Raw genomic sequence first — 16,636 nt, 5'->3', positions numbered from 1 at the left:
GGGCCTGAGCGAGAAGAGCAGCTCTCACCCTGCAGTGAAAATAAGGCTGGAGATGGAATTTAGTAATTCCAGGGAAAACTGGGGGATATCGGGAAGGGGAGGAAAACAATAATGAAGTGCAGGGAAAGACGAACCCCCGTTTATTCTATATCCGGGGGTGCACCCCGGCTGCCCTCGGACAGCGGCGCTCCGCTGCGCTCGGGGAAGGAAGAGTAAATCTACTTAAAAAAAAAAAAAAAAAAGGGTAAAAAAGAAAATCAAAACGCGGACCGGAGTTTGCAAAAACCCCTGCACTGGATCCGGAGCCAACCGTCTGTTTTCCCTGAATCCCACCAGATTTGGGAGCTCTCGGGTGGGCTGGCAGAGAGACCGCGTTCTGCTGCGAACCCCACTGTGAAGAGTTAAAAAAAAGGGGGAAAAAAAAGGCTTTTAAAGCTGCAAAAAGAGAAAGATCTGAACTCTGGGCCTGGATTTTCCCACTGAAGGAAAACTTATTGTGTTCAAAATCCTTGGGACCCGGCGATGCCGTGCGGGAGGGGTCAGCAGCAGGTTCTCCTGCCTGGAAAAAGCCTTTCCCCCACCTCGGCGCCTCTTTTCAGTGGGGTGTAAAAAATACCCCACTGGTCCCTCCCGTGAATATCTACCCTCCTAAAGTGTATTTCTAGAGAAGTTTGAGTTCAGGCGTCACGACTGGGGAGGGGGGTTGCTGCGGGAGAGGCAGGCGCTGAGAAAGAAGGTTTTTTCCCCCTTTTCATCAAGCTCTTGCACTGCCATTTTCCCGAGGCAGGGAGGGAGCGAGGGAGGGAGAGCGGAGCGACAGACAGCGCTGGCGAGGAAGTTTCTCACGGCAACTGCGGGCTGGATCGGGAACGGAGCCTTTTGTTCCCGGCAAGTTCAGCAGGAGAGAGAGTTGGAGTCTGCTGAAGAGAAAAACCAGCGGAGAAATAAAATGGAGGGAAGTAGGAAGAGAGGAGAGGGAGCTGGTGCTGGGCTGAGATTAACTGCAGAGCACCGAGCTCGGGTGTGCGCGGCATTTATTTAGAAAGTTGGTGTGGTAGCCTGAGGCAGAAATCCCTCGTTAAGTGCATGGGAATGAGTGAGAGACCCAAGGACACGCAGTGCTGGGCAGGAAGTGGAATTTTCCAAGGGGTTCACATCCTTCGGTGCTCTTTTTGCCAAGATTTGCTTTCCTCGCTCGATGAAGGCTGCCTCCTAGAGACATCAGGGAAAAGGCCTTAAAGATGTGGCGTGCTCTAGGCCTGTTTAAACTGAATAATTAAAGGTTGGGGACAGCCTCCCTTAGAGATTACAGCGAGGTCTGAAGACCAGATGCAACTCGGGGTACTGCCCTGCCTCCCCTCTGTCTCCCTTTCTCCCCAGTGAGTGTTGAAACAGGGTGCATTGTGACCGTGGTCTCTGAATGGGGTGAAAAGTCACCTAAAACCCAGTCCCCCCCCCCTCGATTTAATGCTTAGACACACATCCAGTACATCCCATATTAATATCCACAATTGGTTTTGTCCCCCTTTACACGCTGCTAACCCTTCACCCCAAACCACTCGTGCTCTTTGCGTGTGTGCAGACCCAGAATGTGAAATAAACTTGTTTGAATTAACCCCCAAATCGCTGACAAACATCCATCCCTTTAGAGGGCACCCAGGAAGGGGGAGCAGAACTTTAATCCCCTCATTATTTGTACACGCGGTCCAGGTGGAATCAAAACACAAGAGCCTGATCACAAGGAGAGCGAATTTTTCAGCACAAGTTTGGAGTTTAGTGAGGTGTCCCGAAAATACGGTTTGATTAAAAATGTTCATCACCTTGTACCTTCCTGGCAGGGCAGGGGAGAAGCTCTGGTGTCCTGTGAGAGCGCGGCGTGGCTGTGACAGCAGCTCAGCGAGACACCACGTGGGAAAGCCGAGTTCGGGATTTAAACGTGCTTTTCCACTCCGGCCGTGAGGGAGGGAGAGCCTGAGTTGGGGGAAAATAAATAAATAAATAAATAAATAAATAATGAAAAAAAAGGGCTTCGCGTGGAGCTCAGAAGCGACCTCTGTGGCTGCCGGGGACTGAAGTTCAAGAGCCCCGGGCTGGGAGCGCGGGGCTGATGCGGCTCGGGAAAATCCAACAGCAGCAGGAATGGAAAAGGGGGCTCGGGGCCGGGCCCCCCGGGAAGCGCAGCGGGGCCGGGAAGCGCCGTCCTGGCCTGGTGGGAGCGGTGCCACCCCCGCATCGGAGCTGGCTCCGTGTTGGCAGCGCCCTGAGCTCCGCGGGGGACGCGGTCCCCGAGCCGTGCCCGGTGCCGGTGACCCCCGGCCCCGCCGCAGTTCCGCGGGCAGCGCTGCCCGAGCCCCAGGGCCGGCCCGGAGGAGCCCCCGGGAGCGGCCCCAGCCCCACCGACCTGACGGGCGGCTCGGCCCTGCCCTGCCCGGGCCGGGGGTCGGGGGTCAGCGGGGGGCACCGGCGGTCCCCGTCCTGCCCGGGGCCCGTCCTGCCCCTCCCCGGCGTGTCCCAGGGAGCCGCCCCGCACCGGGACCTTTGCGGGCCTGGGAAAGTTTAACAGGGAAACGTCAGGAAGCATCAGGCAGGAATTTCAGCGCATCCCATGTTTTATAGTGGCGTTAACTTTTACATATTGGGAGTAAGGAGCAGCTAGGCTGTTAAAATCAGATGTAAATAACCGCCCCCCTCCCCCCTTTCTCTCCTTTCCCAAAATGGTCCAAATCCGGTTTACCTCTGACTCGACCCCCACCGGCACAGAGGTGAGAGCACAAACCCCACGGTTTGTTCGCGTAGGCAGGAAAGCACATTAAACCCCACGTATTAATTAACAGGTCAATTAAAATAAATATAATTTTGCAATGGTTAGTTTTGGTTATGCCCCCCCGCCCCCCAACTTTGTTTTAGTGAAGTGGGGAAACATATACAGAAACCTTGCTTGCAGTAGATGCTTTTTTTTTTTTCAAAGGGAGCCCAGATGCTGGTCAGGATTAAGGTTACACCAAACACATTCTACATTGCCATTTTCCAAACAGAATAAAGCAGATGGAAAAGATGGAAGAGGATAAAGCAGGAACGGAGCAGCAGTGAAAACTGCAAGCCCTGCACTAAACGCTGTAGAGGAGTGAGCTGGGATGCCAGGAGAGGAAGAAAGAAAGGAAGCAGGCGTAGCGCTGCTGCATATCACATTCCTCACAGTTAAAACGAGTATCTTTAATTAAACAGCTGCCAGAATTTGGGCTTTAAACCTTATATTTAAAACGGGAGAAGGAAATTGAGCTGCAGCTGATCACTGCGTCTCCTTAGGGCTCAGTGCTAGGAGATGTGAAAGCCACTGGCCGGGGGCCATCAGAGTACTTAAGTCTCTTCGTAATTTTAAACATCAGCAGCCCTGGTGATTCTAAGGATCTACTCCCTTAAAGTTAGCCATGCACTCAGCACTTTGCAGGATCCGCCCAGCACACTCAGAGCAGCTCTGAGCTCCAGAACATGAGTATCTGCACATCTGAGAAACAAAGAAAATCCTCTTTTCAATAGGCTAAACATTTTCTCTTTTTTTCTAAGACACACCAGTTTGTCCACACTGGGAAATTGGATCAGACTGGAATAAAATCTCCAGGGGAAGTTAGCAGAATCTGTGCTTATTTGCAAAATACCACCATTTGGCAAATTCAGATTTTAGGTGAAATTCTACAATAGCGTGGTTTACTCAGCACTGTGACTCAGTTACATGATGTGCTTTGAAAATCTCTTGCAAAAACTGACTTTAAGAGATTTTGTTGGTATTATATAGGCACACACACGACACAGAGAAGGAACACACAAACTATTAAATATTCATGCTATGGGGAGAACACTTAGTAACGTCCCTTCACTCCAGCTGTACAAAGGCAGGCACAAATAACTGGTGAAAAAATGAATAATCCAAAACAATCTCAATATTCCACAAAAACAAGGTGTTGAGCAGCTTGCAAACACTGGCCAAGAAAGGGTCGAACAGAAATTGTCCTTATCTACCTTTTATCAGTCTCCCATAGATGTGTATTTCCCAATCTGAATTCTGTAATGAGCCCCCCCAGGGAGTGTTGGGACTTCCTACACACACAGGGTCCGTGTGTGGGGATGGGACTGATTTTCTGCTCCAGGCCTCCACCCAGTTGAGCTCAAATGGCCTAAAAGTCACCTTCTGAATGTCACAAGTAGGGACCTCGGTGACATTTACTCAGAAACAAAAATTCAAACACATTCTGATCAGCTTTGCTGGAACTTTTAGAGTTCAGCTGTGGGACTGTGAAATGAGGTCATTTTTATCTATCAGTTATCTCTGTCTTGAGAGAGGCCCGTGATCACACCTCAGCAACAGCACTGCTGGTAGAGGCTGGGATATCACACACATGTTCACTAAAACAAAGGCATTGGCCAGAGCTGCTTCTGTAAAACGGAGCTCCAGACATACTGAAGAATCGTAAAAAAGACATATTTTTCAATTATGTATAAAAATATTGAGTATATCTGGCAAAACAACAAAAACCCCCACTCCAAATCCAAACATATAACGGTTGTTGCTTGCATCCCGATCTTTAGAATTAGATCCTGAGTGAAACGTGATCAGAAAGAGTCACAATCATTAGAGCTGTCAGAGAAACGTGCAATTAACTGTATTATGAAACAAAGCATTTAAAAATATTACTTTTCCCAGCTTCAGGAAACATAGTTACTGACCTCGGGTTTTCCTGTGCCCTGGGTTCGCTGAGGGCACTGCAGCCCTCCCCACACAATCCTGACCCTCTAGAATCACTGTCTTCCTATTGTTTCACTTACCCTGTCTATTTTTAGAGTGTATTTTGTTCAGGACTGCCTCATACATGTGTGCAGAGTGCCCAACACGCTTCATTTTCTGTTTAAACACAGGGGTGAGAGCAGTAAATAATGCTGAGGCAGCACGAGGAGCAGAACTTCTGCAGGGCAGTGATGAGCCACGGGCTGCAACGAGCCCCTGGCACTTATCAACATCCCACAGGATAACGGAGCCCAGGATTCAGCTGTCATTGCTCAAGAAACTTCTCATTATCATTATGATTTAAAGAACTTTGCAAATACTTCAAAATTCATTACTTTTCCCAGTTTAATAGCCACAATGCAGCAAGTTTCTTTAAAAATAAAAAAAAAAAAAACAAATCAAAACAGCCACCAACAAACAAAATCCAACCAAAACATGAAGCACTACAGCTGAGCTGTGATGCAAATGAGTAAATTTATTTCCACCACTTCTAGAGGTACAAAAATAATCTAAATTTCACATCCAATTATGGGGAGAAAGGGAAAAACCCACCCCAAAATCAAGCCAAAGACTGTGAAAGTAATGTCCAGACAATGAAAGACTAATTAGCCCGACCTCAGTGAGATGCAAAACTTAAATTATTTTTTCTCAGGAGGGGGAAAAAAAGTAGAGGAAAGTAAAGAGATGAAATGCAACAAAAGTTGCAATCATGCCAGACAAAGCTGACGTCTTTCTTTGACAAGGCAGCAAATTTTTCTGAGTAAAAGAAGACACAGTAGATCTCACCCATCCCAAAATCAGTGAAGTGTTTGGTCTGGTGCATCATGTAAAAATACCAGTTAAATTGGAAAATACGAAGGTCAGTGCAAGAGAAGTTTGTGGGTAAAATATGACTAAAAATCCAGTGCTGGATTGTGCTGAAATGGGAAGTTTTGGGCTAGAGAGCAAGTGCTTTGAAAGCTCCTGCAGCTTTGGTCTCAGAACGGGTGCCATTGATGGGTTTCAAGTGACACAAGCGCAAGGAACTGGAAAAGGAGTGTTAATACAGGTAGTTACTGACAACATCCAAAGGCATCAGTGCAGAAGACTGGAATATCCTAAATGAAGAACTGGATGAGGTTCTGGAACAGCACAGGAATCCTGAGGAATGGGCTGGTGGAATGCAGTAATAAGATTAATGCAAATCACAAGGCTGTTCACACAGGGACTGACAGCCAAAACTCTTGTAAACTGGGAATTCACCACAGTTAGCAGGGAAGGATGAAGACTCACAAGTGTTATTTAGTCACAGAAATGAAGATGACAAATGGCATCTGAAGACCAGGTAAGGCATATCCAGATGTTATGGCAACGGCTCTCTTACAGAATTTTGGATACCGTTTCTATTCAAGAATGACATGTGAAAACTGGAATAATCATAGAAAAAGCTCCCTGAGCTGGTTACAAGAGCAAGGAATCTGTCAGGAGAGAAGAGTGAAGCTTCCTTTCAGCAAATTCCAACAAAGAGAGGGGTGATAGGGTGAGTTTGTATACACAGACTGTGGCTTGAAGACAGTATTTGAACTCGAGGGTTATGCTGGCAACAAATACATATCTAAAGGCCTGAGTACAATATAAACGGTTGCTAGAATAGGATTATTATTATTATTATAAATATTATTTTTTTAGAAAATTATTATTATCATTATTAAAACTAGAATCCTTCTTTCCTCTGGGGAACACAGACCCAGTGGACAACTTCGACAGTTTTGTCATTATTTTCCCCACTTTTAATCTGTGAAATGAGAAGAACATCTCTGTAATATTGTGAAGATACATTTATGGTGGTTAAAAAGTATTCAGACACCGTAGTGATAAGTGTAACAAAAAATCCATTACAACTAGTAATTCTGTATTTACTGCAGCACTTGAATTATATGCAATAAATAAAATATGGAAGCAAACATCAAATAACAAGGATAAAAGAAAACTCTGAATGAGACAAGAGTTTGAGAAGGCAGGTTGTATGACTCGATTTATAATTAGAGCTTGCATCACAGTGCAAAGAACTGGATTTGGGTGGGCAAAAGTGTAAGAACGGCAGACAGGAAAACTGAACACCCTGCTCAGCTCCCTGGTAAATTCATCCGGGTCACAGGAGCGTGAAGAACCACGGAACAGAGAGTGAATTAATGTGGGCCTGGAGCACACACCAGCTCAGCACATTCCCTGTGTCAGCCAGTGCTTGGAGGACTCAGCACTGATCCTTGTGTGGCCGAGCCTGCACACACTGTCACTGTCACTGTCCCCTCAGCAGGGAGGGCTCCTCTGCTCTGCAGGGAACTCTTCAAAGAGAGAGATTTCCAAGGGAGCAGCTTTCCAAAATCCCAGAGGACTGCACCCCCCAGAAGACCACATCATAGGTCTGTTTGTCCTAAAGTGGTTCTGTTTCCATCACAAGGAACCACCAGGAACATGTATCACCCATTTCTTTCATCTCACATCGCTTCCCCGCTCCAAACAAAACATATCTGCTTTAGCAAAATAGCAGCAAACCAGGGCTGCCCTTCTGGGGATCTTCTGTCTTACTCGCCTGCCCACTGGAGATTTTTCCATCCCACTGCTGCGAGCTTCCTTGGGTCTGCCACCTCTTCCTATAAACAATGACACACACAAGCATGGAGCCAAAAAGCATCTTCAGTTTGGGTGTTTTCCTCCTTTTTTTCTTTACCTTTTTCTTTTTCTCAGTGTTCTCACCAGAGGACACCTCACAGCCATGAATTGGATCTTCATGTCATCAATGTTTTGGACCAAATGAGAGCCCCAGAACTTATCTGTTGTTGTTTTCTTCAAATGCCTTCCAGATTTAATTTTTGGCTCATCTCACCTCTAGCAACTCTATTAATTCTTTAAAGGTGCATTAGCTAATTATTCTGCTTGCCTTGTTACTGGGAGAGTGCAACATTTAGTAAGAAAATGATAATCTAAGACTCAGGCACTATAACTATGTTCTCTCCCATTTGCAAACAACCGTTCCTATTCCAACTCAGAACTTCTAGGACATTGAGACTTTCAGAGTAATAATAAGACAAAACATGTTATCATTTCCATCCAATATTGTGAAGACACATTATTTCACAATTCCTCTTCCATCAGCAAGCTGACACACTTGGAGTTCACGAGAACAGTGCACTTGGAAAGCCTCCTCAGATCTTTGTCATCCCCTTGTTTCCAGGCATGGCATTTTCAGAGGAGTTTTTTTCGCAGCCAAGGACCAAGACAGGAGCATGGATGAGGAGGGAAGGATCTGGGCAAGCAGTGGTTGTAACGGATCACAAACTGAATTTGAGTCAGCACAGTAAAGACAATACATCACAGAAATATTTAATAAGGCTGCTTTACGTAGGACACCCCTGACAATTCTCCTGCTGAACTCAGTGTGATCTCAGCTGGAATATTCTGTCCTCTTTCAGGTTCCACATAAGAAAATAAAACCAGATCCAAAGCAACTGGAAGAGCACGGAGAGAGCAACAAGAATGCTGGGAGGCTGAGGAAATCTAACCCTCAAGAACAAACTGAAATGCTGGATTTGCTTAATCAATTAGCAAAGAAAAAAAAAAAAAAAAGAGGAAAAATAAAAAGGAGAGAGCTCATGGTAGAATAGAGGGCATAAGATACCAATAGTCCATTTTGTTAGAGGACAGGTCAGCAATCCAAAGTTCACGGGCACTGGAAGCAGAAGAGGAGACAGACCATGTTTATTCTTTGAAGCTCCATAACCCTTGTTTGATTCACAGACTGTATATGGGGAAAACTCCAGGTAATTTCTTGAGCCAAGCACAAAAGATCATATATATACATTAAAAACAGATCCCATGACAATATTCTTGACACAAACCCCAGAGTTTTCAGTTAGAAGTAATCAGAAATCCGCTCTCCCACAGGTGGCAATGGGCTTCTCCATGTTAAGGCATGTTTTCATGGATTTACCACTTTCTTCTTCATGCAACCTTGCAGCCTTTCAGAAAAGAAGTTGCACAGGCAAAAAACCAATGGATGTCAGGAGAAAAGGAGTAGCCATTTGTCAGGTCGACCCACAGAATCCCTAAATTACTGAGAATTCCCTGTCAACACATTGTGAAAAATAACATACAGCGGAGTAGCAGAACACCTCTCTGTGGGATAACTGCCCAGAATATCTTGAGAGGTAAATTAATACAAGAAAGAACCAAGAACCATGCACCCGATTAAGAGTGAAAATACCTGAAATCAGCATAACAAAGTGGGGTGAGTGCACTTGTGCTCAGGATGGTTAAACAGCTGTAATTAGATCAAACAAACTAGATTGATGTATCATCCCTTTGTAGCTGTGGCCTCAGAAGGCAGGTCAGGAGCTAAGTTCAGTAAAACAGTTTTAGTGCTGCAGCTTTTATCTAACAAGGCACAGCCACACACTCACTCCAGAGTAAACAGTACTCAGGAGAACTGCTGAATTCCAAAGAGAGTTTCTAGAGAAGATGCTGTTCTTTAATAACAGCCTTAACTTTTGTCAGAAATAAAACTCTCCTAATTAATTTAATAATAGACCCTTTGGATAAACAGTGCACAGAATTTCAGTCACAAATTCATTCAAGGCATTTGAAGGTCTTTATTGAGTTGTTTCCCATTCACTTAAAGTGTCTGCACAAAATGGGTGGATTCTAATTTGCTTTGTTCTTTCAGAACCTTTTAATTAAATTTTAAGAAAATCATGTAGAACAACGTTGCGTGAAATATGGTCACTACATTTCAGAGACGAGCAAAACATAAGGTAGCAGATGGTATGAAGAGGATATATGTGAAGAAATGTAAATAGCAGGGAACCTCACCAAATCAAAGATGTGAGGCAGAACTGAAAGCGCCTGCAAGACCCCTGGGAGAGCTGAGGAGAAGAAGCAACCACTGAGCTCAAAGGTATCAGCCTTTCCTTGCTCAGAAATGACACAACACCAACAGGAAGCTCTAATCTGGTAGAGGGAGCGACCACTCATAACTCAGGGAGGTGAGATTGTTGTGAAGGGTCCTTAGAATGAACATGGGAGGAGTGGAGGGAAACAAGGACAGGTGCCAACAAATGTATTTATCAAACACTCTTGGAATTGAAAAGATACCAACTTTCAGAACTGTAAGCAATGAAAACATTATAAAGGAGCTAATAGTAGAAAATAACCTTGTATTGAACACAAATGAGATGAATTGTTTAAGTTAGGCAGAAGACCAAGGAAAGAGAAGCTTGGTGTCATCAGAAGAGTTGGGAGCAGCAGAAACAGGGTGACTCTGGGATTGGGAGATGTTACCATCGTTTGGTCCAGAACCTGCACTCCAGGTCCTCCGAGCTGCTGTGATGGCACTGATTCCTGGCTGGGAGCCACCTCTGCCATGACAGAGCCAAAGAAATTAGTGAGTGGATTGTGCCATATCTGTGGATCAGAGCAGAGCCTGGGTGAAGACCAAGGAGCTCTTTCTAACCTTCTGATAAAAAAAGTTATCAATTCCAGACCAATACTGTTAAAAAGAAGCCACCAAATACCAGAGGATGTTTAAGGGTGAAGGGAGGCACCCTTGAGGTGCAGGGCCCAGCTGATAACTGCAAGTCCAGTTGAAGGAATAACTGGAAAATGGTGACTATTCTAAACATTTGTATTTCAAATAGTTGGTAAGCACATTCCCATAGCAGAAATCCAAAAACCTCATGGAGCCTAAATCACAACTGTTCCCATTTTGTATCTTCTTCTGCCCCAAGCTCCATTTGTCTGGGTGATTTATGAAGTGAGCTCTGGCTGCGCGAGGCTTCTCTCCTTCTGAATGGAGGAACAATTCAGATAAGGAACAAATCTCTTCTGAGTGAATAGAGGAAACTGGACTTAACTGCATTGACTAAGGTATTTATTGTACATCTAGGCCAGAGGAAGCTTAGCACTTTTAATACATATAAAACTGCAGAGAGCTGCTAGGAAGAGCAGAAACCAAACAAAATGGATTCAAAAGTTCCTTCATAATTTAAATTAAGCCACCTTTAACAGGAAAGCAAGAGCAACAGATATCTATCAATTCCAGTGGCTAATTCCAGCCACTCACAGGAACTGAGGAGCAGTTGGCTCTGTCCTCTCAGGCACCCTCAGGCTGAGGGACAACTAAATTGTAATCACATAACCCCCAATGGGCAGTGCTTTTGTGGCTGTCGATTTCATAAACTGTCTTGAGGTTCCTTGTCATGGAAGACATTGGATATAATTACAGACAAAAAAAAAAACCAACTCACAGGCCTGGTCCTGGGCAAGGTGCTTTGGCACTTCAGCAGCTCAGGGGATCATCAGCTCTTTGTAGACAGGAGCCCAATGCTAAGAGATAAACTGCAAGAAATAAATCTCTGTGGTACAACTCCAATTTATCAGTTCAGAAAAGACCACATGCAGAACTCCTGAAACGCAATGAAATCACAGAATTAAAAATTTTGAGTGCAAACCCCATTATTAAGTCATCCATTTACAATTGTTGGTGGTGAATCCATCTACTCCAGATGGGAAGAGGTCACTCTCTTCTTTTTCCAGGGCAAGTCTATGAATAATTTGAGTGATTAAAGCTCAAATCAGGTGTGAAAATGAAAGACCAGGAAAGCACATGGAAAAGAAATCACACTCACAAAGAGATACTCAGCTTTCATTCTGGAATTGGGAAAGGCTCCCTCCATTCCTGTCCTGCCACAAAATACAGGTGAGCTCGTACATTTTTTCCCAAAGAGTTGTCACTTTTAAAGGCACATTGAAATCTTATTTTTACTTTTTAGGTCTCCCTTCTTCCATTGGAGATGACCTAAATTTTGAGCTGAAGCACTCACAGCATCCTCGCTTGGAATAGAAAACAACAGCAAAAAAACATCAGGCTGTGAAAAGAGGCAAAATAATAGGAGGGAAAATTACAGTGAAGTCCTCCCTGAATAAGAGGAGGTCACAAATGCTGCAGAAATAGAAGCTGAAGTGGGGCTATCCTGAGCCAGGGGACACAAAGTGGTTGCATTTACAGCCCTGGCAGAGGACAGGTGGGCAGGATGTGAATCGAAGCAAACGGCTGCAGTTCTGGGAATACCCAACAGCTCTCAGCATCTCCCTTCAAACACAGCGCTGTGCTCCCGGTGCGAAAAATGTCACAGATGCCAACATCCAAGAGCCTCCTGTCAAAAAAAAAAACCCCGACAAAAACTTGAATGCTTTCTACGAGTGTTCAAATGGAATTAGACAGCTACAGAAAGGGGTAGAGGCAGTATTTTATACGCTGGAGAAAAATGTATGGGAACACATAGAGAGCCCAATAATCAGCAGTAGAGACTACTGAACATTCATGCAGCTCGTTATTAACAAAACAAACCCCAAAATGGACTTGCAGATACATTGATTTTGCTTTATCATTTTAAACAGAGAGGAGAAACTAAGATTATAATCTGTGCCTTTTTAAAATTCCATTCAACAGATGTTCATAAACAGACTTGAGCCAAATTTCAGCTCCCCAGAAGGATATTCAGCTGGAGAACTTCTACGAATGGATGATAAAGTCCCACTTTTCCCCTTGTAATCATTGCTTTTCTGAGACATCAAATCCTCTCTTAGCCTCATTACAAGTTCCCACCAGCACAAAATGTATTTTTCATTTCCATTTCCTATAGTATTGTTTTCCAAAAATGGCATTTCCCAGCACAACTCTCCTTCACTCCTTTTTTATGTCACCTCCTCAACACGAAAGGATTGTCTCAGTGACAAGGCTCTGTTCTTCTAAAAAGATGAAAAAAATCCAAGTGGTACTAATAAATATTTACTTAATGTAAAGAAAAGGAAATTCAACAGTTAAGGATGAAAATTACAGGGGGAAAAAAAGGTGTTTGGAAAGGCAAGGCTGCAAGAAGTTCAGTGCTGTTTATGAGAACGGCTGCTCAATGGCTCCTTCTGGGACACAGCGAGATGACTTCTTTAAAAGTATGGTCTAGAAATACCCCCAAATCACTGAAATTATAAGTCACCCGAGTATTTCAGCTGCAATACAAAATTAAGAAATATCAGGACACATAATGAAAATGGTGGAATGAAACCAGAATTGCACTGACTTGTCTGTGTTACAAGGGGAAGGGTGGGGGGGGGGGGGGCTGAAGTGAAAGGTTTTATTTTTACTTAATTACTCTCAGTGCTCCCTGGGGACTTCTTCCAAAGCGTATTTTGTATTTGGACCTAAATGCAAGCAGGATTCAGCCGTGATCTTACTCCTTATGACAATACATTTCTTAAATTAGAAGTCCCACAACTGGAATGTTGACACCACTGCTGGTTCCTCCAGCACCTCAGAGTCCCTCCTGTGTTACCAATCCATTAACCCGGGAAGCAGTGAGAACAGGGGAACACAGGCTGTTCAAAATTTAAAAATCCATCCACAAAATGATACTTTGTAAGCTTATAGCATCTTTCATCCATTTCTATGTATGTGGAAATGGGAAGTCTCAAAACACTTAAAAAAAAGAAAAATCAACAAACCCACCTAACTTCAAGGTATTTTGAAATGATAACATATTAATTGAGTGAGCATCCACCTGTGATGCGATTTATGAGTCTCCTACTGCAGCATTTCACACATATTCAATCCACCTTCTGGTTACAGCGTGCAAGTTTGTGGTATGTAGAAGGAACAGCAGAGCTGGTTAAAGATTTTCTCTTGCTTCACATACTCTGCAAGCTTCTCATTAACTCATACATGACTTTAATCAGTGCTGAAGCACACACTTCCTTCAGCATGCAGAAGGACTGGGCTGGGGAAAAAAATCCTCCATAAAATATTATTGTAACCATGAATTAACAAATAGAAGGGCAACATTTTCCTAAAGTGGCTTCTGATTTTCATCTCTAAAGGGTTAAACCGACCTTCGCTGATCCAGAAGAGGTAATAAAATAGAACTTTAAGGACAAAAATGGAGCACTTCAAGAGATTATTACGAAAAGCCACATTCAAGAAGACAAAACCTTATTCTTAAAGCACAGATGCTTCTGAAACAAGAGATCGCACGTTTTTAACAGCACACTGCCAACCGCTTATAATGAATAAGCAAAACGAGGGGAATCAGGGTGTTTTTTTTCCTTTTTCCTTGGAGCTCAGAGGGAAGGGGCATTCATGGATATGGTAGCAGAGCCAGCTCTGCACTTCTGCAGGGCTGTGGAGCTCGTGCTGGTCGGTGTGTGGGGGGAGAAAACAGAGTAAAGCCTGAGAAAAACCCATCAGAGCTCCTGTCCTCCCCTTCCAGCGTTAATGGGAGGGATACGAGTCCATGGGAGCTGCAGTGGGGGATGGTGCTGGCGGAGGGGGTGGGGAGAACCGAGCGAGGCCTTACAACCATCAGCAGCTCTTGTTCTTGTTCGTTCCAGCCTTAGCAGGAGGATGTGAAGCTCATGGAGCCGGCAGCGGGATGGGGGGGGAAGCAGCGCAGGATCCTAGTTTAGCTTTTGTCCCCTCTCCACAGGGTTAACAGCAGGACACGAGTGTCACCGGCAGAAGGACAGGGCCGGGGGGGCACGGCCGGGCTCGCAGCTCCCCGCGGGGCTACCGGCAGCATGTGCTGGGATTTGTGGGGTCCTGTGCGAAGTCACAACACCCGCGGGCGAGGTGTGGAGGGGGGGGACACGGGGCAAACTTCTTCCAACGTGGCGGCTCCGCTTATCCAGCACGGCGAGCCCGGGGTGCCCCGCGGGGTGGGGCGAGCCCCGGCCTTATCTGTGGGGCGCAGGGAGCGCGGCTCGGCGGCCGCGGGGAGGGAGCGAGCGAGGGAGGGAGAGCCCAGGTGCGCTCACAGAGGGAAGGGGGGCACAGGCGGCGCCGCGGCCGCTCTGAGGGCGCTCCGTGCCCGCAGCAGGAGCGCGGGGCTGAGGCGCGACCCCGGCCCTAAACCAGGGGAAAGTTTCCCCAAACTTTGGCGCGGGGGTCCCGTCCCCCCTCAGCGACCCCCTCACGGCGCTCCCCCCCCCCCCAGCAGCTGTTCCCGCCCCCGCCGCAGGGGGAGGGGGGCGCTGTTCCCGGCTCCGCGCCGCGTTTTCCCGCTCACCCCCCGCTCCCCGCGCCTCCTCACTCCTCCGCGCCTCCGGATCCCTCCGCTGCAGCCGGCGCTGGGGCTTTTTCACCTCCCCCACCCCCATCGCTTCATCCCGATTATCCCGCCCGAAGCCGCGGGGGGAATGCGGGAAGGGAAACGCTTCTCCCGCCCTGTTCCTACAACAATGTCCCGGCTAAGGGACCGCGGGACGGAGCCTTTTGCCGAGTGAGGGAGAGGAGGCGGTTGGGACTACTTGGCGTTCCTGCCACGGCCTCGGCGGAAGGAGCGCGCTGAGCGAGAGGCTGTGCGGTCCTGCGGCTCTCCTCAGCGCTTCCTGGAAACTCCCGCTTAGGAGCGAGGGGGGGCGGGAGCGAAAGAGTCCCAGGCCGGGAATGGGGGGTGGAGGGGAGAGGGGGGCAGGGCACAGCCCCCTCCCTGTGCCCGGACACCCCCCGAGCCCGCTGACACCCCTCAGACCGACCCCCACCCCCTCTTCCTGTGCAGATGGAGCAGGGAGAAGTAAGGCATAAACTCACTCGTAACCGCCGTGCGGGGTGGAGGGTGAGTGGGGGCTGAACCCCTTTCCCCTTCACAATCCGGAGGGTGAAAGGGCAGATTCCTCTTTTCCCCCTCAGAACACGGGGTCTGGAAGAGCAGATTCCCCTTTTCCCCTCACAACCTGAGGTCTGGAAGTGCTGAACTTCATTTTCCCCTCACATCCTGGAGTGTGGAAGAGCAGACTCCCCTTTTCCCCTCACAGCCTGGGGTGTGGAAGAGCAGACTCCCTTTTTCCCCTTACAACCCGGGGTGTGGAAGGGCAGACTCCCCTTTTTCCCTCACAAGCTGGGAGCCCCCCTCTATCCCCAAAAGTGAGGGGTGGGGTGGGGGGAAAGAGCCCTGCATGGCCGGGGGGCCAGAGGGAAGAGACCCCCCCCGAAAGAGCCCCTTTCCCCCCGAGTTCCTTGGGATGGGGGCGATCCCTGGATCCGGGGGGCTGGGAGCGGGCTGAGGCGGCGCGGGGGAGGGGAGGCCGGGCTGGTAAATGCAAAACGCTGGTACAGAAGCGTTTTAGCACAATCGGGCTGGAAAGCTCCGACTGCAACGGGCTGAACACAAAAAAAAAAAAAAAAAAAAAAAAAAAAAAAAAAAAAAAAAAGAGAGAGAGAGGGAAAAAAAAAAAAAAAAAGAAAGAAAAAACGTGAAAAGGCTCCTTTGCTGCCCTCTGCCTGCCGAGGCTGCGGGGGAGCTCGGCCGCCTCCAAGGCTGGGGAAGGGCTCACATTGCCTGGGTGAAAAAACTGAGGCATCCAGGCCAGCTCGCACACCTGTGGTGCTTCCACAGAATCAGTTAGGTTGGAAAAGACCTCGGAGATCATCGAGTCCAACCTTTCCTGGCTCTGGATGCACTAAGTTATCCTTTTCCCCACGTGTGGACGTGCTCCTGTTCACCTCACTTCCAAACAACTTCAGTAGAGGGTAAAACTCCTTCCCATTAGACTCAGCTGGAGAATGTCTCCAAGCCAAGAGGGCTTTGGGGTCTGCACTTTAATACTTGAATTATTTAACAGCACAACAGTACAAATGCCTAACGTATACAAGCCACAGAAAAAAAAAATAAAAGATGGAAAAAACAGGAGGGTGAAGCGAGTGTGCTGATAAACGCGTGTGATACACAAACACGGGCAGTAAATAGCGTGTGGTTCATTAGATATGGGCTGGGGCAATCCTGCCCTGCAGTTAAAGGCCTCTCACTTCCTCTGCCTTCTCCAGATTGGTGC

General features: G+C 46.9%; 1 long non-coding RNA gene across 1 annotated transcript; it reads right to left on the bottom strand.

Moving 5' to 3' along the window:
* Positions 1–1,735: 1,735 nt before the first annotated feature.
* LOC116455142 lies at positions 1,736–14,750 on the bottom strand. The gene is made up of 2 exons (XR_004244306.1): positions 11,062–14,750; positions 1,736–1,971 (listed from the first exon to the last, which is right to left on the bottom strand). It is a non-coding gene; the product is annotated as an uncharacterized LOC116455142 (long non-coding RNA).
* Between the last annotated feature and the right edge of the window lie 1,886 nt (positions 14,751–16,636).

This window comes from Corvus moneduloides, chromosome 23, assembly GCF_009650955.1.
Source record: "Corvus moneduloides isolate bCorMon1 chromosome 23, bCorMon1.pri, whole genome shotgun sequence".
NCBI classification, from domain to species: Eukaryota; Metazoa; Chordata; class Aves; order Passeriformes; family Corvidae; genus Corvus; species Corvus moneduloides.
The sequence above is the reverse complement of the archived record's forward strand: the minus strand, read 5'-3'. Positions and strand labels throughout refer to the sequence as shown.